Source organism: Ceratotherium simum, chromosome X (genome assembly GCF_057802395.1).
Source record: "Ceratotherium simum simum isolate JZ-2026a chromosome X, ASM5780239v1, whole genome shotgun sequence".
In the NCBI taxonomy this organism is placed as follows: Eukaryota; Metazoa; Chordata; class Mammalia; order Perissodactyla; family Rhinocerotidae; genus Ceratotherium; species Ceratotherium simum.
Genome location: NC_141940.1, coordinates 19,985,202 through 20,008,142, shown reverse-complemented (window position 1 = coordinate 20,008,142; position 22,941 = coordinate 19,985,202). Strand labels below are relative to the sequence as shown.

Below are 22,941 nucleotides of genomic sequence, written 5' to 3'. Positions count from 1 at the left end.
ACATTAATGAAACTTCTAGGCTCTACTACCAGGACTTGGCTAGGTGGGATTGCCTTAGGCTTCCAACCACTGCCAGGCACATGTCCTCTATTAAAGACAGTTAGCAAGAGATGAACACAACAGTTTTGAACCTAAGAAACTCCAGGGCTAGGATCAACCACATTTCTAGCTTCAGATATGAGACACTGTCTCCATACATACAGTTGTACTCTCCTAAGAAAACGGTCAGGTCAAATTACTCCTCCATAGGAGGGAACCCAGGTCATCTGGTCTAGGCTTTCTCTCCAAGTCTACTATAGGTGAAATAGGAGGGGAGGTTAGAGGTCATTTCTGTCTTTCACAGGACCTACAGCCATTGAGACATGCTTCCCAGAGGATCTCCAAGGCACTACTGCTTGCCAATGGCACCAGTGTCTACACACAATCTGTGAACTCAACCATGACCAGCCTGAAGGAGAACTAGGCACAGGCGAGGATGTCACAAAAGCCAGTTCTCTTCCCCTCGTTTTAATGGAAGGTTATCTTTCAAAGTGGAATGCCTGCATGTCATCAGCATCCAGGAGAGGCAATACTTAAAAAACATCTTGAACCACTGGAAGATCACATCAGAGCACTAGACCAACATTACTTCCTTTCTTTAAGAATTCAGATACTGTCATAGAGAAAGTAAGAAGAACACCACGAGTAGAGAGGCAGCCATGAAATTTTAGGCACACTTCTTGATTCTATGATTATGAGTCATGAGGTATCTGGAGGTCTCCATACCAAAAGGGGGGATATCTTGTAAGGTCATTGAGGAATCTTCATCAGGAACTACCTATGAAGCTGGCACAGAGAAGAACACACACTAGTGTGAGGTAAATAATGGTGTCCTCAGGCCTAAAATGTACCATCCTTCTCAGCGGAATACCAACAAAAAAAGGCCAACTCTCTGCCCTCCTTGCGAGAGCTGAGATGACATCAGAGTCCTGTCAGGACAAAGGAATTAACCCTGGGCTTTACAATGAGCCTGCAAAGCCACAGGAGCTGCTAGTTGTTGGGTTCAGAGAATTCCTCAAGGCCTTTCATTACATTCGTGGTTTTCACCCATGTGAGCAATTCCAGTCTGTCCTGGCCCACACTAGCATGTCAGTGTATGCCCACTCCTTCTATACAGGGTCCTTCTTGCTCCAAGAAACGGTACTCTAGACTTTTGGTGTGCTTCAACTCCATCGGTGACATTGGCTACAGAAAGTACTTGGCATTGGCCTGTCCATTGTGCTCTATCTCTGCTGTCACAGCGGGCCCAGGCCCCACAACACAGGGACAGCCAGCCTGCCTAACTCCCAAAGGGCATACTCACAAGACAAATGCCCCCAGGGTCTGCGTTTGGCTCTAAGTCCTGCCCACACTGTGAGGACACTGAGGCTCCGCCTCCCTACTTCCTGTGTCTGGACTTCCTGGCAGCAGCCGGCTGGATCCCGGCCTCTTACCTCTCAGCGACTACCCCAAGACCCTGACTTTGTCCACTGCTCCTGCAGGCCACAGTGAAAAAGGTGGCAGTCCAGGCTTGGGTCCAGGACCTGTTCGGCCTCCCACTGGCCCGACCTCTTTCAACCGCTAGGCCTTACATGGAGGAACCGCTCACGGCTTGAGATTTCTCAAACTATTTCCGCACGATGGCAGTGTGCTCACAGAAAAAGCCAACTAGCCCTGCTTCGGCGCATTCTTCTCCCGCCCTTCGCGTTTGAAAAAACGCCGTGAAGCAACAAAGATGCCAGAAAATATCATTTGGTTTGAGGCAACCTCTTCATACTCTTAGCCTTCTGCTTTTGGTTTCCATCGGATATCAAACTCGTATCTCAGCCACCCACCCTCATCAGGCATCTTCTCTTTTCCAGATTTTAATTTCTACTTCACCAAGTCTTCCCATATCTGTTCTTCTTCACTATTATCTCCAGCATTTTCTCATGCTATCGAATTGTTTCGGGTTACAGGGGGCAAACTTCAGGGATCCATGCCTAAAAGGGAAAATAAAATGATTATATCTAAGGGCTTGGAGAAGAGGGAATCTAGGCAACAGGCCGCATCGTTATTGTCTCTCACTTTGCCAAGTTCCCTGGAGTCTCCATATATTAGGGCTTGTGTGTTGACTTGGAGGCAGCCATTTGGTGGAGCTCTAAGAGGAAAGTCCAGGTAGTTCTCAAGACTGAATGCACACAATGCCCTACTTGGAGTGACACATATTTAAATGACTATAAACTCCAATCAGATGGAACACATGATTTTGTCTCATTGTGTCACCATATAACATTGGAAAACAAGCATTTTCCATGTCATTAAATGGCTTTAGACTGTTTCCTATGACTTTACTATGTATGTTTATCATACATAGTATTATCATTGTTTTTTACTTAAGGATTAGTCATGATACTTTCTCATTAGTAACTAAGACACAGAGCTTGTTTGTACTCTTGCACAAAGTCTTTAGCGGCACCTTATATCATTTACATATGTCCACATCAATATATATTTTCGAATGCTCGAATTTTCTATTTTATTCTAGAACACATTGAAGATATTATACAGTCAATAATATATGGTAAGTGAATCAGTGAAAAGAAATAATCACTTTTAAAATGTCTTTGCCATTTATTATTATCCCTTCCCTATGCACATATAATATGTATTTTTATAAAATACAAGCATACCTCGAAGACATTGCGGGTTTTGTTCTGGACCACTGCAATAAAGTGAATATCGCAATAAAGCAAGTCATACACATTTTTTGGTTTCCTAGTATATATAAAAGTTATGTTTACACTATATGGGAGTCTATTAAGTGTGCAATAGTTTTATGTTTTAAAAAATGTACATACCTTAATTTAAAAATACTTTATTGTAAAAAATGCTAACCATCATCTGAGCCTTCAGCAAGTCATAATCTTTTTCCTGGTGGAGGGTCTTGCCTTAGTGTTGGTGGCTGCTGACTGACCAGGGTGGTGGTTGCTGAAAGTCTGGGTGGCTATGGAAATTTCTTAAAATACAACAATGAAGTTTGCCACACTGATTCACTCTTACTTTCATGAACGATTTCTCTGTAGCACAAGATGCTGATTGATAGCATTTTGTTTTGTTTTGTTTGTTTTGTTTTATTTTTTATTGAGGTAACATTGGTTTATAACATTATGTAAATTTCAGGTGTACATCATTAGATTTTGACTTCTGTATGGATTACATTGTGTTCACCACCAAGTCTAGTTGCCATCTGTCACCATGCAAATGTGCCCCTTTACCCCTTTTGCCCTCTCCGTTCCCCTCCATTTAACACACAGTAGAATTTCTTTTAAATTTGGAGTCAATCTTCCTAAACCCTGCTGCTGCTTTATCAACTAAGTTTCTGTAATATTCTAAATGCTTTGTTGTCATTTCAACAATCTTCACAACATCTTCACCAGGAGTAGATTTCATCTCAAGAAACCACTTTGCTCCATACATAAGAAGCAACTCCTCATCCGTTAAAGTTTCATCATGAGATTGCAACACTTCAGTCACACTCAGGCTCTACTTCTAATTCTAGTTCTCTTGCTTTTTCTACCACATCTGCAGTTACTTCCTCCACTGAAGTCTTGACCCACTCAAAGTCATTCGTGAGGGTTGGAATCAACTTCTTCCAAATTCCTGTTAATGTTGATATTTTGACCTCTTTCCATGAATCACGAATATTCTTAATGGCATCTAGAATGGTGAATCCCTTCCAGAAGGTTTTCAATTTGCTTTGCCCAGATCCATCAGCGGAATCATGATCTATGGCAGCTCTAGCCTTACAAAACATATTTCTTAAATAATAAGACATGAAATTCGAAATTACTCCTTGATCCACGGGCTGCAGAATGGATGTTGTGCTAGCAGGCATGAAAACATTAATCTCATTGAACATCTCCATCAGAGCTCTTGGGTGACCAGGTGCACTGTCAATGAGCAGTAATATTTTGAAAGGAATCTTGTTTTCTAAACAGAAGGTCTCAACAGTGGGCATTCAATATTCAGTAAACCGTGTTGTAAACAGATGTGCTGTCATCCAGGCTTTGTTGTTCCATTTATAGAGCACAGGCAGAGTTGATTTAGCATAATTCTTAAGGGCCCTAGGATTTTTGGGATAGTAAATGAGCATTGGCTTCAACTTCAAGTCACCAGCTGCGTTAGCCCCTAACAAGAGAGTCAGCCTGTCCTTTGAAGCTTTGAAGCCAGGCATTGACTTCTCCTCTCTAGCTGTGAAAGTCCTAGATGGCATCTTCTTCCAATATAAGGCCATTTCATCTACATTGAAAATCCGTTGTTTAGTGTAGCCACCTTCATTAATGATCTTAGCCAGATCTTCTGGATAACTTGCTGCAGCTTCTACATCAGCACTTGCTGCTTCCCCTTGCACTTTCATGTTATAGAGACGGCTTCTTTCCTTAAATCTCATGAACCAACCTCTGCTAGCTTCAAACTAGTCTTCTGCAGCTTCCTCGCCTCTCTCAGCCTTCACAGAATTGAAGAGAGTTAGGGCCTTGCTCTGGATTAGGCTTTGGTTTAAGGGAATGTTGTGGCTGGTTTGATCTATCCAGACCACTAAAACTTTCTCCATACAGGCAATAACGCTGTTTGTCTTTCTTATCATTCGTGTGTTCACTGGAGCAGCACTTTTAATTTCTTTCAAGAACTTTTCCATTGCACTCACAACTTGGCTAACTGTTTGGGGCAAGAGGCCTAGCTTTCGGACTATCTCAACTTTTGACATGCCTTCCTCACTAAACCTAATCATTTCCAGTTTTTGATTTAATGTGAGAGACTTGTGACTCTTCCTTTCACTTGAACACTTAGAGGCCATTGTAAGGTTATTAATTGGCCTAATTTCAATATTGCTGTGTCTCAGGGAATAGGGAGGCCCAAGGAGAGGGAGAGAGATGGGGAACAGCCTGTCGGTGGAGCAGCCAGAACACACACAACACTTATCAATTAAGTTCGTTGTCTCATACGAGCGTAATTTGTGGTGCCCCAAAACAATTACATCAAAGATCACTGATCACCGATAGCCATAACAAATAATAATAAAAAAGTTTGAAATACTACAAGAATTACCAAAATGTAACACAGAGACACAAAGTGAACAAATGTTGGAAAAATGACACCGATAGACTTGCTCAATGCAGGGTTGCCATAAACCTTCAATTTGTAAAAAACGCCGTATCTGAGAAGTGCAATAAAATGAAGTATGCCTGTAATGTTCAAAACCAGTACCATGATTGTTAAAACAAGTTTTCTTCACTTATAGCTTGAACGCTTTTCAAAAATCATTAATAATTCTTTGGAATACTGATGTGTTTAAAAATATTGCCACTTGTTAAAATTGCAGTAAAATTCATGTAACATAAAATTAACCATTTTAATGTGCATAATTCAGTGGCATTAAGTACATTCACAATGCTATACAAGTATTATCTCTATCCACTTCCAAACCATTTTCATTACCCCAAAAGGAAACCCTAGACCCATTTAGTAGTCTCTCTCCATTCCCTCCTCTGCCCAGCCCCTGGCAAATTCCAATCTGCTTTCTGCCTCTATGGATTTACCTATTCTCATTATTTCATATAAATGGAATCATATAGTGTGTGGCCTTTTGTGTCTTTTTTTTTCACTTAGCATAATGTTTTCAAGGTACATCCACGTTACAACAGCATCAGCACTTCATTACTTTTTATGGCTGAATAATACCCATTGTATGTATATATCACATTTTCTTTTCCATTCAAGTGATGGACATTTCGCTTGTGTCCACCTTTTGGCTATTGTGAATATGCTGCTATAAATATGCGTATTTGAGTGTACTTGTTTGAGTATTTGTTTTCAATTCTTTTGGGTATATACCTAGAAGTGGAATTGCTGGGTCATTATATACCTAGGAGTGGAATTGCTGGGTCATATGGTAATTCTTTTTTTTTTTTTTTAAGTCCTTCCTCTGCTTCTCTTGTCAAACCATTAGCAATACCCCTGGGTGAGTGACCTAGGGTTGAGGATTACTTTTAAAAATCATCTTGGTATTTTTCTGCTTCCTTTGGTTGGACTTATACTGAGATTTCATTAAATATTTAATTATATTTGGTTTGCTGCAGGGTAAAGTCTAAAAGAACTCCAAATAGTGGTTTATTTTCACAGTTCACCTGCCATTCTTGTTATTATTCTCAAATGAAAGGATCCTGCCTTCAGACAGTTATGATAGTAAAATTCTTGAAATAACTTTGTGCCATATGGTAATTCTGTTTAAATTTTCGAAGCACTGCCAACCTGTTTTCCATAGCAGATGCACATTTTGTATTCCCACTAGCACTGTATAAGGGTTCCAATTTTTCCACATCCTCACCAATACTTGTACTTTTTTTTAAAATTATAGCCATTCTAGTGGGCATGAAGTGTTATCACTTGGTGGCTTTAATTTACATTTCTGTTTTGACTAATGTTAAGCATCTTTTCATGTGCTTCCCGGCTATTTATATATCTTCTTTGGAGAAACACACATTCAAATCTTTTGCCTGTTTTTCTAATTGGGTTGTCTTTTTGCTGTTGCGTTGTAAAAGTTCTTTATATATTCTGGATATTAGAACTTTATCAGATAAATAATTTGCAAATATTTTCTCCCGTTCTGCATTGTCTTTTTACTTTCTTGATAGTGTCCTTTGATGCATAAAAGTTTTTTTTTTTTAATTTTGATGAAGTTCATTTATTTTTCCTTCTGTTGTCTGTGCTTCTGGTGACATATCTAAGAAACCATTATCAAATCCAAGGTCATGAAGATTTGCCCCTATATTTTTCCCTAAAGTTTTATAGTTTCACCTCTTACATTCAGAACTCTGATGCATGTTGAGTTAATTCTTGCATATGGTGTGAAGTAGAGGTCTAAGTCATTCTTTTATATGCGGATATCCAGTTGCCTCGGCACCATTTGTTAGAGACTCTTCTTTGCCCATTAAATGGCCTTTACACCTTTGTTGAAAATCAATTGATTTTCATAGCATATGAGTTTATTCTGCACTCTCAATCTATTTCTTGATCCATGTGTCTATTTTTATTTGAGTACCACACTGCTTTGATTACTGTAGCTTTGTAATAAGTTTTGAAATATAGAAGTGAGTCCTCCAGCTTGGTTTTTCCTAGTCAAGACTGTTTTGGCTACAGAAGTCTCTTGCAATTCCATATGAATTTTAGGATTCGCTTTTCCATTTCGGCAAAAACAGTTGTTGGAATAATGATAGAGATTACATTGAATCTGTAGACCTTTTTGGGCAGTACTGCCATCTTAACAATATTTAGTCTTCCAATCCATGATCAAAGGATATCTTTTTATTTATTTAGGTCATCTTTAATTCCTTCAGTATTTTTTAATGTAGTAGTAGGCTTTCATTTCTTTAGTTAAATATTGTCCTAAGTATACTATTCATTTTGACACTACTGTAAATGGAATTGTTTTCTTAATTTCATTTTCAGATTGTTCATTGCTAGTATATACAAATACAACTGATTTCTGTGTGTTGCTTTTCTATCCCATAGTACTTGTTGAATTCATTAATTAGAGCTAATATTATATTTGTGGGTTTCTTAGGATTTTCTTTATATATAATCATGTTATCTGTGAACAGAGATAACTTTACTTCTTCCTTTCTAATTTGAATGCCTTTTATATATTTTTCTTGGCTAATTATCCCGGCTAAAACTTCCAGCACAATGTTCAATAGAAATGGCAAAAGTGGGCATTCTTATCTTGTTCCTGATCTTAGGGGTAAAATAGTCAGTCTTTTACTATTGAGCATACTACCAGCAGTGGGTTTTTCACAAATGCCCCATATCATGTTGAGGAAATTCCCTTCTATTTCTAATTTGTTGAGTGTTTTTAGTTGCTTTTTGCAGACAGATACAGAGCTGAAGTTTCCTACTGCACCATTTTCATTGATGTCACACTTGCCACCTGTTTTGGCATTTCTAGAAACAATCACACTTCTTTAACATATACCTGCTATAACAGCCATGGATGAAGAAGAGAAGCAAGATCACAGCTAATGCCACCTCCAGCAGACAAAGACTTTTAAAATGTAGGTTGATTTTCAATCCTTTTCACTGTTTTTGTTGCCCGTCTGTTTCTGTGCATCTGCTCCACTAGAAGATCTAACCCTTCTTTGCTTGGCTGGGTGAGGTACCACCTCCATTCAGGCCCTCCTAGTTCCAAGCAATGGGCCTCCAGACAATGGGGTGCACCTGAGACCTGCAGCAAGCACAGTTGCTCCTGCTATATGCCACCTGGTAGGCCTCACAGGAAGGAAGCTGTAATTGCTTAGTGTTTTGCAACTTTGCTCACGATGGCAGTAGTGCTCGAGATGTGCCCACAAGCCCTATCCCTGAGCCCTCTTTTCCTGCCCATCTAGTCTGAAAAAACGCCACCAAGAGACTAGGGAGCTAGAAAACATGGCTGCCTAGCATTTTCCCCAGTTTAGGGAAACCTGCTCACACTGTTGCACTTTTGATTTTGGCTTCCATCTGAAATCAAACTGAAGTTAGAACTATCCACCCTCATAAGGCATCTTGTTTTTCAGAAATTAAATTTCCACCCAAACTAGTCTATGTGCATCAGCTTTTCCTCATTCAACATTACTTGTCTAACATTTTCACATGGTATCAAATTGTCTGCTTCAGGTTAGATGAACCCAGTCAGAAAAGGGAGAAGAAATTGCTTGAGCCCTGTAGGAAATCATCTTTAGCCTCCAATTCACAAATCCAAGTAATTTTTGACCGGTCTTCCTACCCAGGCAACTACAGAATCCTCCATCTTCTTCCCTCACGTGTTGAATAATTGGCAAGTGTTTGGCAGGAGTTTTAGAGAAGGCCCAGACAGCTCACATCACTATATACCATACACCTCTCCACATGTCATGATACATATATTTACATATGTATAATCTCTAATCAGAAGTTACACAGGGTTTTGTCTCATAGTTTCATCACTTAAGGTTAGAACATGGCACTTTCCTATGTCATTAAACATTCTTCAACTTCTTCATGTGACAGCTTCTTGAAAAATCTCTTAGAATTCACAAATCTTTGAAGGACAAACAAACACTTCATCACAAATCCCACTTTCCTGAGGCAACCAACATTAGCAACTTGATAGATACATGCATTCAAATATTATATGTGCTTGATCATGAGCTGATACCATTTAACTAAATTGATATAGGTTCATCAATATACTCCCCGATTTGCTCAAAAAAGTGTTCAAAACACACAAACACACACTACATGAACAATCACATCGAATCTTCAATTCCATCTTGGTAACACTACAGGTAGAATTTAGTGCCGTGGATATCTCACATAATATTAGATAATGAGAAATTTCCAATGGCATTAACTATTCATGAGGTAACTGATAGTACTTTATTGCTAAATCTCATAACATTTCTTTACTGCTGCTCAAATCTGAAAGATATTATAAGCATCTGGCAAAGAAATAAAACATTGAACAATTATAGAGAAGTAAATGAGGGATATTCTCTATTGCAGAAGCTCAAGAAAAACTCAATATTTTGATTTATTGCATTCTAATATTTCTTCTATTTTTATTTGTGCAGGGGTGTAAAAAGTGTGTACGTGCATGAAAATTTTATTTGTTACAGGTACTGCATTTATGTGAAATTTCCTTGTGGTTTGAGATTTTTCCTTTTATCATTTGTCTCCGTGCTTATATTGAGGAGGCAACATAAATTTCATTAAATATACTTTGATTGGATTTTGTGTTAAGTAATAATTTATTGGAAGCTTTTAGTTTCCTTGACTATAAAGAACAAGATATCTAATCATTCCATCATGTAGGTAGTTCTGTGTCTTTTTTAGAGAACATAACAACACTGAATATTATTAAAACTAACCTTTACTTGTCAACATTTCAAGCCTTCACTATACATACAGGTAAAACTTGTAAGTACACTCTCAAAAATACATTGCTTTAGAAAAGAAGACACCATTAGTTGTTCTGTTTAGATTTTTAAACATACGTCTCAATGTGAATATTGGCTCTCTAGAATACATAAATGTTTGAAAGTTTGGTTCAAATTTATCACATATGTTAGAAGTAGAGTAAAACACAATTTGTTTTTCCATTTCTCTTACCTGGTGTTAGAAAATTTATCTTTGATCCTCAAGGTACAATAGTTTGCTTTCCTCCCCAAATCACAGGCAGGGAATGTCTCTGCCCATCACAACAAAGAGAATGGAATTCAGGCTTTGTGAGGGTTGAAGGGAATACCTGGAGTAGCTAAACTGAATGGATTAAAAAAAACCCAGAATGACGGACCCATTGCCCCTCCACACTATCCACTCTTGCAAAGGAAACATTAATGAAACTTCTAGGCTCTATCACTACGACTTGGCTAGGTGGGATTGCCTTAGGCTTCAAACAACTGACAGGCACATGGCCTCTGTTAAAGACAGTCAGCAAGAGACGAACACAACAGTTTTGAACCTAAAAAATTCCAGGCCTAGGACCAACCACATTTCTAGCTTCAGATATGAGACACTGTCACCAAGCCTATAGTTGTACTCTTGCAAGAAAATGGTCGGTCAGGTCAAACCACTCCTCCATAGGAGGCAGCCCAGTTCATCTGGTCCAGGCTTTTTCTCCAAGTCTACTATAGGTGAAATAGGAGGGGAGGTTAGAGGTCATTTCTGTCTTTCACAGGACCTACAGCCATTGAGACATGCTTCCCAGAGGATCTCCAAGGCACTACTGCTTGCCAATGGCACCAGTGTCCACACACCATCAGTGAATTCAAACATGACCAGCCTGAAGGAGAACTAGGCACAGGCAAGGATGTCATAAAAGCCAGTTCTCTTCCCCTCGTTTTAATGGAAGGTTATCTTTCAAAGTAGAATGTCTGCATGTCATCAGCATCCAGGAGAGGCAATACTTAAAAAACATCTTGAACCACTGGAAGGTCACATCAGAGCACTAGACCAACATTACTTCCTTTAAGAATTCAGATACTGACGTAAGAAGAACACCACGAGTAGAGAGGCAGCCATGAAATTTTAGGCACACTTCTTGATTCTACGATTATGAGTCATGAGGTATCTGGAGGTCTCCATACCAAAAGGGGGGATATCTTGTAAGGTCATTGAGGAATCTTCATCAGGAACTACCTATGAAGCTGGCACAGAGAACACACACTAGTGTGAGGTAAATAACGGTGTCCTCAGGCCTAAAATGTACCATCCTTCTCAGCGGAATACCAACAAAAAAAGGCCAACTCTCTGCCCTCCTTGCGAGAGCTGAGATGACATCAGAGTCCTGTCAGGACAAAGGAATTAACCCTGGGCTTTACAATGAGCCTGCAAAGCCACAGGAGCTGCTAGTTGTTGGGTTCAGAGAATTCCTCAAGGCCTTTCATTACATTCGTGGTTTTCACCCACGTGAGCAATTCCAGTCTGTCCTGGCCCACACTAGCATGTCAGTGTATGCCCACTCCTTCTATACAGGGGCCTTCTTGCTCCAAGACACGGTACGGTACTCTAGACTTTTGGTGTGCCTCAACTCCATGGGTGACATTGGCTACAGAAAGTACTTGGCATTGGCCTGTCCATTGTGCTCTATCTCTGCTGTCACAGTGGGCCCAGGCCCCACAACACAGGGACAGCCAGCCTGCCTAACTCCCAAAGGGCATACTCACAAGACAAATGCCCCCAGGGTCTGCGTTTGGCTCTAAGTCCTGCCCACACTGTCAGGACACTGAGGCTCCGCCTCCCTACTTCCTGTGTCTGGACTTCCTGGCAGCAGCCGGCTGGATCCCGGCCTCTTACCTCTCAGCGACTACCCCAAGACCCTGACTTTGTCCACTGCTCCTGCAGGCCACAGTGAAAAAGGTGGCAGTCCAGGCTTGGGTCCAGGACCTGTTCGGCCTCCCACTGGCCCGACCTCTTTCAACCGCTAGGCCTTACATGGAGGAACCGCTCACGGCTTGAGATTTCTCAAACTATTTCCGCACGATGGCAGTGTGCTCACAGAAAAAGCCAACTAGCCCTGCTTCGGCGCATTCTTCTCCCGCCCTTCGCGTTTGAAAAAACGCCGTGAAGCAACAAAGATGCCAGAAAACATGGTTGCCTTGTATTTTGCTCACTTTGAAAAAACCTGCTCATACTCTTAGCTTTTTGTTTTTGGTTTCCATGCGATAGCAAACTGAGATCTATGCCGCTTACCCTCATCAGGCATCTGCTCTTTTCCAAATTTCAATTTCTACTTGACCAAATATATATAATATATAATATAGTTGACTATATGTAATATATAATGTAATAGAGTATAATACATAATATATAATAGTTATATATTTTGATATATAGTATATATGATTAATATTATATAGTATACATTATATATATATATATAATTGGTTCTGTTTCTCTGGAGAAGTCTAATACAGTGAGTTTTCCAGTTTTCCTTATGTTATTGATTTCCACCGTAGTCAGAGAAGACACTTTCTATGATTTCAATCTTCTTAAATTTATTGAGACCTATTCTACTCTAACATTCCATCTATCCTGGAGAATGTTTCATGTATATTTGAGAAATATGTGTATTCTGCTCATATATAATCTGGTAAGTCTAGTTAGCTTAGAATGTTGTTCACATTTTCTATTTCCTTAATGACCTTCTGCCTAGTTAGTATTTAAGTCTCCGACTGTTTTTATAGAACTCTAGTATTCCTTTCAGTTAGGTTCAGCTTTTGCTTCATAAATTTTGAGACTCTTTCATGAAGTGCTTGTATTTATAACTGTTATATCTTCTTGATAGATTGCAGCTTTTATTAATATATAATGTCCCTTTTTGTCTCCTGAAACAATTTTGTCTTAAAGCATATTTTGCCTGGTATTATCTCTTTTTTGTTTAGTATTTGCATGGAATATGTTTTTCTATCCTTTTATTCTTAACGTATTTGTAAATTAAATCTAAAGTGAGTCTCTTTTAAACAGCATACAGTTGGATCATATTTTCTTAAAAACATTCCGCCAATCTCTGTTTTTAAATTGGAGATTTTAATCTATTTACATTTAAAGTAATTACTGGTAAAGAAAGACTATTGCCATTTTGTTATTTGTTCTCTTATATGTCTTATACATTTTTTTCCTCAATTCCACAATTACTACATTCTTTTGTGATTGATTGGTTTTTTCTAGTGTACCATTTCTATTCCCTTCTCATTTCCTTTTCCGTCTATTTGAAATGTTTTCCTTAATGGTTACCCTGTGGAATACAATTAATTTCTTAACACTATAACAATCATTTTGATTAAATAACAAATTAGTTTTGATAGAATACAAAACCTGCTCCTTTATAGCTCCAATATCTTTTATGTTATTTTCACAAATTACATCTTGAAACATTGTGTGCCATTAACATTTATAATTATTGCTTGTGTACTTACCTTTTAAATCATATAAGGTAAAAAGGAATTACAAATCTACAGCATTTCTGGCTTTTATAGGTATCTATATAGCTACCTTTTTCCTTGTTCTTTATTTCTTCATATGGGTTTGATTTACTGTCTAGTGTCTTCATTTCACCTTGGAGGCCTCCTTTTTGCATTTCTGGTATGGAAGATCTGCTAGTGAAAAACTCCATCTGTTTCTCTTTTCTAGGAATGTCTTAGTTTCTCCTTTTTTTTTTTTTTAAACTTTTTTTGTTTTTGTTTTTTTTTTAATTTTTTTATTTATTTATTTTTCCCCCCAAAGCCTCAGTAGATAGTTGTATGTCATAGCTGCACATCCTTCTAGTTGCTGTATGTGGGACGCGGCCTCAGCATGGCCAGAGAAGTGGTGCGTCGGTGCGTGCCCGGGATGGAACTTGGGCCGCCAGCAGCGGAGTGCACGCACTTAACCGCTAAGCCACGGGGCCGGCCCATCTCCTTCGTTTTTTGAAAGTTAGTCTTGCTGGATATGGAATCCTTGGTTGACAGGGTTTTGTGTTTTTTTTAGAATTTTAAATATGTTGTCCCAATGCCTTTTGGCTTCCATGGTTTCTGAAGAGAAATCAAATGTTAATCTTATTGAGGATACTTTGTATATGATGAGACCCTCTTGATGCTTTCAAGATACTTGCTTTGTCTGTGGCTTTTGCCAGGTTGATTATAATGTGACTCATTGTGGATCTTTTTTGTTTATCTTACATAGAGTTTGTTGAGCTTCTTGCATGTATACATTCATGTCTTTTATCAAATTTGGAGTTTGGGCCATTATTTCTTCTACTATCCTTTCTTCCCCTTTATCTCTCTCCTCCTTCTATAACTCCCACTATGCGTAAGATGATATGCTAGATGGTCTCTTAGGCTATGTTTATTTTTCTTCACTATTTTTCCTTTCTGTTCCTCAGACTGGTCAATCTCAATTGACCTAGTTTCAAGTTCACTGATTCTTTCTCCTGATTGTTCAAATCTGTTGTTGGAATATTCTAGTTAATTTTTCATTTTGGTTACTGTACTTTTCAGTTCCAAAATTTCTCTTTGATTCTTTTTTTCATAATTTCTATTTCTTTATTGATATTCTCCAATTGGTGAGACACTGTTCTTCTGGTTTCCTTTAGTTCTTTGTATTTAGTTTCCTTTCTCCCTTTGAGCATATTTAAGAGTTGATTTAAAGTCTTTTCAATGCCTAGGCTTTGATTAATTCCTTTTTTCCCTATGAATTGGCTGTACTCTTGTTTGCATGTATTATTTTTTGTTGTTGCAAACTAGGCATTTTGAATGTGATAATGCATCAGTGCTAGAAATCAGATTTCTAACCCCTCTCCCCACGTTTAGTTGACAGTACTTGTTGTGAGTTGTTTTTTGTTTGTTTAGTGACTTTTCTCAATTATTTTGTAAAGTCTGTATTCTTTGTCATATGTGGCCACTTAAGTCTATGTTCTGTTAGCTTAGTGATCACTTAGTGTTCTGACAGAATTTCTTTAAACATCTGAAGCCTAGGAAAAATACTCTCAGTCCTTTCAGATTGGTTTTATATTGGGGAACTCTCTCAACAATTATCCAGGCTGTTCATGACTCTACCTTACCCTTGACTTCCAGCTTGTAGGGAGCCTAAAGACTAGTGAGACTTGAGAGCTTAGGGTCTCCTCAGCCCTCTTCTGAGCAGTTATCCAGCCCTGGGCATGTCTGTGGTTTTCTCATGTCTCCAGTACATGCAGGAACTTTTAAAATTCCTTATTCCCCACATATCTCCTTTGACAATATCCTCCTTCCTATGCTTTTCCATCTGTCTATTGCTTGTCCTGACTATTGTCCCTTGCCCCAGGCTGCTCTGGCCAATACTTGTGCTTTAAATTCTTATAGTAAATATCTTTATGGAAGACACCACATCCCTGGCAACACTCCAAGTAAGTCAAAGGCAAGCTCTTGCACCAGTCCTCGAGGGAGCCTCCAGACAGGTCGAAATGGACAACCAAAGTTCTTTGAGAATAAACTCCGTATTGCTCCCTTGGGCACTAACATCATGCACCAGCAGGACAGAAGCCATCCTTAAGGCAATGTGGTGACTGGGAAATGGTAGGTGAGGAATTTAAAATACTACAGCCCTCTCTCACTGCAAAGTAGTCACTTTTTTCTCCACCAAGCCTACCTTGGTTTTCAACTATATCTAGAGTTCTGTAAAAATGGATTCTGACAGTTTTTATCAGCTCATAAGTTGCTTTTGTGGAGGGATGGAGCACTAGAGTTTCTTACTTTACCATCTTCAATGACATCACTTTTGTTACCTGTTTTTTCACTTCTAGAAATAATTATGCTTCTTCACAATGTACCTGCTATGAAAGACATGTAGGGAGAAGTGAAGCAAGGTCATGGGTAATGCTATGTCTGGCAGGGAAGGATTTTTAAATGTGTATTCATTTTCGATCCTTTTCACTGTTTTTGGTCTCCATTTGTTTTTTCACATCTGCTCCCTTAGAAGTTTTGACACTTATTGGTTTGGTTTGGGGGTTCCACTTCTCTTCAGGCCCTGTGAACTCCAGGCAGTGGGCCTTTAAACGTTTGGGTATACCTGAGAACTTCAGCAAGCACACTTGCCTCTGTTATATGCCACCTGGAACTGGCCTATCCTTGGTGTTCGGGCACTGCTGCCACAAGAGATCCATGCCCCACAACACCAGGATAGCACTTGAAAGCCTGCTACCCCTCACTCCAAGGAGGAGGAACAGGAGACAAATGCCTACAAGAGCCTGCATTTGTCTTTCTTTTTTTTTTTTTATAATTTTATTTATTTTTTCCCCCAAAGCCCCAGTAGATAGTTGCACGTCATAGCTGCACCTCTCTCTAGCCGCTGTATGTGGGACGCGGCCCCAGCATGCCTGGATAAGCAGTGCGATGGTGCGCGCTCGGGATCTGAACCCGGGCCGCCAGCAGGGGAGCGCGTGCACTCAACCGCTAAGCCTCGGGGCCGGCCCTGCATTTGTCTTTCAATGGATTTCTCTAATCCTGTCCACACTGGGTAGAGAACAAAGCCTTACCCATAACTTCCTGTGCCAGAACCTCCTGGCAGCTGCTGGCTCAGTTCTAGCTCCTCACTCTCCTAGTTGGACACTAAGATCCCCCCAATGTTTAAGTCTCTTGTAAGGCCTTAGAGAAGAAGGCAAGGAGGCCTAGCTTGGGTCCAAGCCTGTTCCAACTTCCCATAGGCCTGACCTTTCTCAACTTTTGGCCTGATAGGAAAGAAGTAGTTAATGGTTTATGGTGTTTTCAAACTATTTCCTCACGATGGCAGTAGTGTTCCATATATGCAAACAAGACCTGTTCTTGCGCTCTCATCTCCCGCCCAGCCAGTCTGAAAAAACGCCACCAAGAGACAAAGGCACCAGGAAACATGGCTGCCTTGTATTTTGCCCAATTTTAAGAAACCTGATCACACTGTTGGGTTTTTTTTGCTTTTGGTTTCTATCTGAAATTAAAACTGAGGCCTAAACTATCCGCCCTGATCAAGCATCTTCTTTTGCAAGAACTCAATTTCTACTTGACCTAGTTCTGCTCTTCTTCAGTTGGCTTTACATCTCATGCATTTTCTCAAGTTATCAAGTGGCCTGCTTCTGAGAGCAAGTCTCAAGGAGCCAGGCCTAAGAGGAAGAAGAAAATTCTGGAAAATCAAGAGCAGGATTAGGGCATTTCAAGGCAACAACAACAATTGCCAGCAATTATTGAGCATTTACGATGGATGTCCCAGTGAATATTCCAAGGATCTTAATAAGGATTCATATATTGATTTTTCACAACATCTCTCTGGATAAGTAGTATGATTCTTGCCACTTAATAAATGAGAAAAGGTAGCATAGAATGTTTAAATACCTTTTCCAAGGTCCTAGAGCTAACAATAGTTAGAGAAAAAATTTTAAATCAGATTAGCCAGACTTCAGAGCTCACACTCTTAAGCACTTGGGAGGTAAACTGTAAGCTCACTTCTGTGGCCCTTTAAGGAAGCCTCCCAACTTTGACTGGTTTTCTCGCATTCTCCAAGCCTCAGGTGCGGGGAGGACTCAGGTAACAAGTTCAGTTCTATCTTAGATCTTGGCATACGGGAATAATGGGTAAAAAGTCAACTCGGTTGATCTTCCAATCATTAGTCCACCTGTTTCTAAGGTCAAGCCCTTTCCGCAATCTGCTCCTTTTCATTGCAAGCCCTGAAACTTCCCAAAGCCCCTCTACGCTGATTTTCTTTTGCTTAAGCAGCCCAAGGAAGAAATTCCTACAAAGACCCCACTTACACTCAGCTACCTGTAGATCTAAGGACGCCTTTGGCTCAGAAAGAACAGATAAATTGGAATTAGGAGTGGAGAGGAATGAAGCCACATTCAGATCCCAATGTTTCAACAATCAGAAAAATGCTGATGTTTAATTGTATATATGGGTACATGTGTGTTGATATTATTTCTGTATTTTTCAGTATACTATTATGGTATTCATTTTGGCTATTTACCAAATATTTCAATTACTCCTCCTGGATACTGTTAAGTTCAGTGATATTTGGCCAAGGGATGGGGCCTAACCCACAGATCTGATTCAATAAATACCCCAAGCCATCTCTGAAACCCTATCAGAACCCTCTATGGCAGGACTCATAGAGCAAAACAGCCAGATTATGTAGTCAATACAGGTCAGCCATTTGAGGCACAGAGAAGAAGTGGAGAAAAATGAAGAATGGATAAAGAGGAGGAAATAAAGATAGCCAGCAGAAAAAAAAATTCCAACATACATTATTATCCAAGTTGTATTAAAAGAAAAAGTACATACAGATTATAGTAACACTATAGGTCACTTTGTGTTCACTTACCTGAATTCCATATTAAGTGAATATTCTATATTGGAAAAAGGTTATTTTTCATAAATAGAAAAATAGCTTTTTTCATATTTAAATCATATTTTGGGATAACTAAAGTATGCTGTCAAAATGCTCATAAAATACAAAGGGAAAAGGGTATAAAATGAAAAAGACATGCAAGAAAATACCCAATTATTGTAAACATGTATTTATATATGTAAATTGAAATGTATCAATATATTTAGGTAAATATAAAACATGGTAGGGAACACATGTGATAAGTGTTTGTCTCAAGACTGTGGAATTATAAATAGGGTGAACATTCATCTTAGTTTGCCTTGGGAAGTCACAATTTACAGCAGTTATTCCACTTGGACAATAAATCATATAATCACCTAAGTAGAGTACGTAATTTATATTCTCTACTTAATCACCAAATTCATTATTAAAAATGCATCGTTTCTATATTCTTATGAAGCATTAATGCTTATGCCAAAATTAAAATATGAATATATGAGGCATAAAAGAGTAAAGATACAAAAAAAAGACATATGATAAAGTTCAGTTTTAACATATAAGTTCAAAACATATGTAGAGCTTGACTCTAATTTCCTTAAATGAAAATGACTAAATATGAATACATATTTTGAGCATCAGGTTTGAGCCACTAAAATAGTTACTAGTGAGCTCTCCATCTGGAAAGAATTGAAAGAGATGCCATTTTGGTTACTTTCTAAAATATGTGAGCTAGAAAATGGAGGACTCCATAGAAGCCTGAGAAATAAGCCAAGTCAAGGACCACAAAGTCTAATGGCTATAGATGCCCTCCTGCAAGCTTTAAGATTCCAGCAATTTCTTTTCCTTATGCATGGATCTGAGACTTGAGCCCTGCACCAGAAACTTGAAAATGCAGAAAATCCTACAGATTGAACATTGACTTAAGAAGAGATCTGCAAAGCCTTGGTCTAGGGGAAAGGGAATTCTTGAAAAGAAAAGATGCCGGATGTGGGTGGGTGATTTTAGGGCGCATTTTGATTTAAAAGGGAAACCAAAAGCAAAAATGCAGCATTGTGGGCAGGTTTCTGCAAACTGGGTTCGATGCCAGGAAGCCATGTTTCCTGGCGCCTTTGTCTCTAGGTGGCGGTTTTTTTCAGACTGAATGGGCGGGAGAAGAGGACCTGGGGGCAGGGCTGGTTGGCTTTTCTGGAGCCATACTGCCATCACGAGGAAGTAGTTTTACAAAAGCAAAGCTTTTAGTGTGAATTCCCCTGAGATATGGCAGCTAAGATAGGTCTGGCTAATTCAAAGGCTGAATGGGCCCTGACCAAGTTGGGCCTCCTTACTTGAACACTGAGGCTTTCGGGGAGCTCTGGACAAAGGAAGAATGTTGGTGGAGAAGTTACTGAGCCAGGGGCCAGGACTGTGGCAGGGCTTTAGTTTCCTCCCACTGTGTGCAGGACTAGAGGAAACCACTCAGAGCCTGTGCTGAGTGTCTGGGCATCTGTCTCCTGTCCCTGCCCCTTAGACAATAAGGCAGTTGGGCTGGGACAAGGTGTCCCTGTACTCTGGAGCCTGGGCCCCTTGTGTGAACATGGTCAGAGTTAGGGTCGGGGATCGAAATCTCATTCCTTGTGACATCTAACAGCAGCTGGTCTACAAACTAGAGTTCTCAGGGACACCCAAAATTCTGGTGCTCCCATTGCCTGAAGCAAGGATGGCCTGAGGAGGAGTGTGTGCCCCCCTGCCATGCCAAGCAAATAAACTTCAGAACATCAGTAGGAGTGTCGATGTACACAACCAGATGGAAACCAAGAAAGGAGAAGAAGGCCTGGAGGTATTTTCTGAACCCAGGAGGTAGTGGCTTTGCAGTTTTTTTCTAGAGCTCATTGTGAAGGCCTGCCCACTTAGAGGGACCTGCTCTCATCTCAGCTCTCACAGGGGACAGAAATGGGTTCTTTAGTGGTTGGCTTTCCCCTAAGGAAGATGAGACCCTTGAGGCTTTGGACCTAACTGTTCATTTATATCAGCAAGTATTATTCTCTGTGTCTGCTTCTTAGCCTTTTACTGATGAAGATTCCTTGTACGCTTGACATGATATCCTTTGGGGAGTTGAGCACATCAGGACCCCTGAACACTTCCCACTTTACTGCCACTGACTCTTCTGTACCTGAGATGATTTTACTATATAACCCCTTAGAGAAAGGCTGTGCAATCCATGGAAACAAGCATTGGTATTTTGATTTTATTTCTTCTGCCCTTTCTTCTAAAACTCTTTCTTTTGAATGTTTGTGTGAGTGTGTGTGTGTGTGTGTGTGTGTGTAGCTCCCATGGGGTTGTTGGTATGAATTTAGTATGAGGAAATCCTTAGGTTTTGAGTCTTTTCCTTCTATCATACGTTTCCCAGTCCATATATCACAAGGCCACCTCACATGTCATTAAATATCTTTCAGAAGATTGGATTTTGTGTTACTTAGAAGTTTGCCCAAAGATTTTTGTTTTCTTCACTATAAAAAGTGATCTTTTTCATTTCCATATATAAACAGAACTATGCATATATTTTTAGAGAAACAAAATCTTACACTGGAAGCTATTTTAAAGCCTGAGGGCTGTACCTTGGTTTCTTGATTTCAAACGTAAACCAGGCTTATTAATATTTCAGATTCAGACATATATAAAGTTAAAACATGATAGCATAACCCTAAAAAAATTACGCCAGAAAGGCAGACACAATGAGTAGACTGCTTAGAAGCCTTCCCTTGTGCATATTCACTCTTTAGAATTCATATATATTTATGTATTCAACTTAAGGTAATAATACATGTAATAAGGAGTGACTTTATTTTCTCCTTTTTCTTTTCTTGTATTAGCAAACTAGGATGGTTTGATCCTAAAGATTCAAAAATTTGTTTTAGTCCCTAATCAAAGATGTGAGATATCTTTCCTGATCAAGACACAGAGAATGGAATTCTTTGCAAGGACTTAAGAGGCCTACCTGGTGTAGCTGAACTACGTGAAATCCAACCTATCCGAGAACAACAGGATATCCGTTCCCCCTCCCCAATGAACCTACTTTCTCTACTCTCTTGTCTCCTATGAGAATGTGGTTGTGTGACACTTTTGAATGGCAGAGTCTCTGGACAAAGGGTTTGCTCATGTGAAAGGTTAACTGATGCACACAATTGCCCTCCAATGAGTTAAACCAATTGACAATTCTTCCCAACTCAGTTGACAATACTTCCCTACTCATAGGAGCTTGTCTATTTCTACAAATGATCACATAAACTAGGCAATATAGATGGCTTCATTTTTAGCAGCTTGCTCAGGATATATTGGCAGGGAGGAAGAGATAGTTGAGAACTTCTTGAATTGTAATTTACTTGGGTTTTGGTGAATTTGAGAACCTCTGCCAAAAGACTTGTCTGTTTTATGGCCTTTTTCTTCTGGGAAGTTTATGCCTCATTCTTTTTGCCCTCTCCAGCTAGATTGTTTTCCTTTAGCTTTTCATTTTGGAACAGCTAATGATCTGTAATGGATGTCAATGGTTGAAGGGCAGTAAATGTTGAAAATAGTTGTTCTTGGTTTCCAGTTTTTGCTGTTCTTATTATTATGCCTAAAACACTGAAATTCAGCTAGTAGCTATTACCTGAGGCTTCCATCCACCCTCAGTCTACATGGCCTCTGTTAAGGACAGCTGGGATGAGATGAACACAACATTTTTGAGCCTGAGGAAATTCAGAGCTGAGGCCACCTCTAGTGTCCACAATTCTGTCTCCATGCGTTTGTCTACTCTACTCCAAGCATATGGCCAAGTCAAAGTGTTGTTCCAAGCACATCTGGTTCACCCTGGCACATCTGGTCCAGGCTTTTTCTCTTGGTCTGTTTTAGCTGAAATAATTTCAGGAGGTCAGCAGTCACCTTTCACCTTCACAAGGCACCTGGGATCATTGAGGCATGCTTTGCCAAATGTCTCCAAGACACTCCTGAGAGTTAATGATACCTTGTCAATGATCAGTTATTACCTCTTAGCTCCAAATATACTCTTCAATATACGGTCTATGATAAACAGTGAGATTCTTCCCCCCTTCCCCCCACTTCCTCTATCCTGCCTTCATTGGGAGGACACCAAGGATACCAAAGCTCCACACCCATGACTTCTTGTGCCTAGACTTCCTGGCAACTGCCTGTTCAGTCCTGGCTACTCACTAGCCAGCTTTTACAACTATATCATGCCTTTGTCCACATATTCTGGAAAGCCTAAGAGATGAAAGCAAGGATGCAATGCTTGGAACCAAGGGATAATCAACCTTCCTGCAGGCCCAACATTCTTCAACTTCTGGGTCTACTGGGAGGAAATACCCATGGCTTAGGGCTTCACCAAACGATTTCCTCATGATGGCAGTAGTGCTCCAGAAATGTCAACCAGCCTTGCCCTCCCAACCCCCAGGCTCTCTTCTCCCGCCCATCCAGTCTGAAAAAAATACTAACAAAAGGCAAAGGCACCAGGAAACAGAACTGCCATATATATTGCCCAGTTTGAGGAAACCCGCTCACACCACTGTGCTTTCCATTTCCATCTAAATTCAA

The 22,941-nt window shown here is 39.7% G+C and overlaps 1 long non-coding RNA gene across 1 annotated transcript in view; it reads right to left on the bottom strand.

The window, feature by feature from the left end:
• The window catches only part of LOC147911774 (uncharacterized), a 60,244-nt gene that overhangs the window by 19,236 nt on the left and 18,067 nt on the right, over window positions 1-22,941 (bottom strand). Inside the window, exon 2 of the long non-coding RNA XR_015550377.1 lies at window positions 1,854-2,000. This is a non-coding gene — a long non-coding RNA (uncharacterized LOC147911774). The remainder of the gene's footprint in view (window positions 1-1,853; window positions 2,001-22,941) is intronic.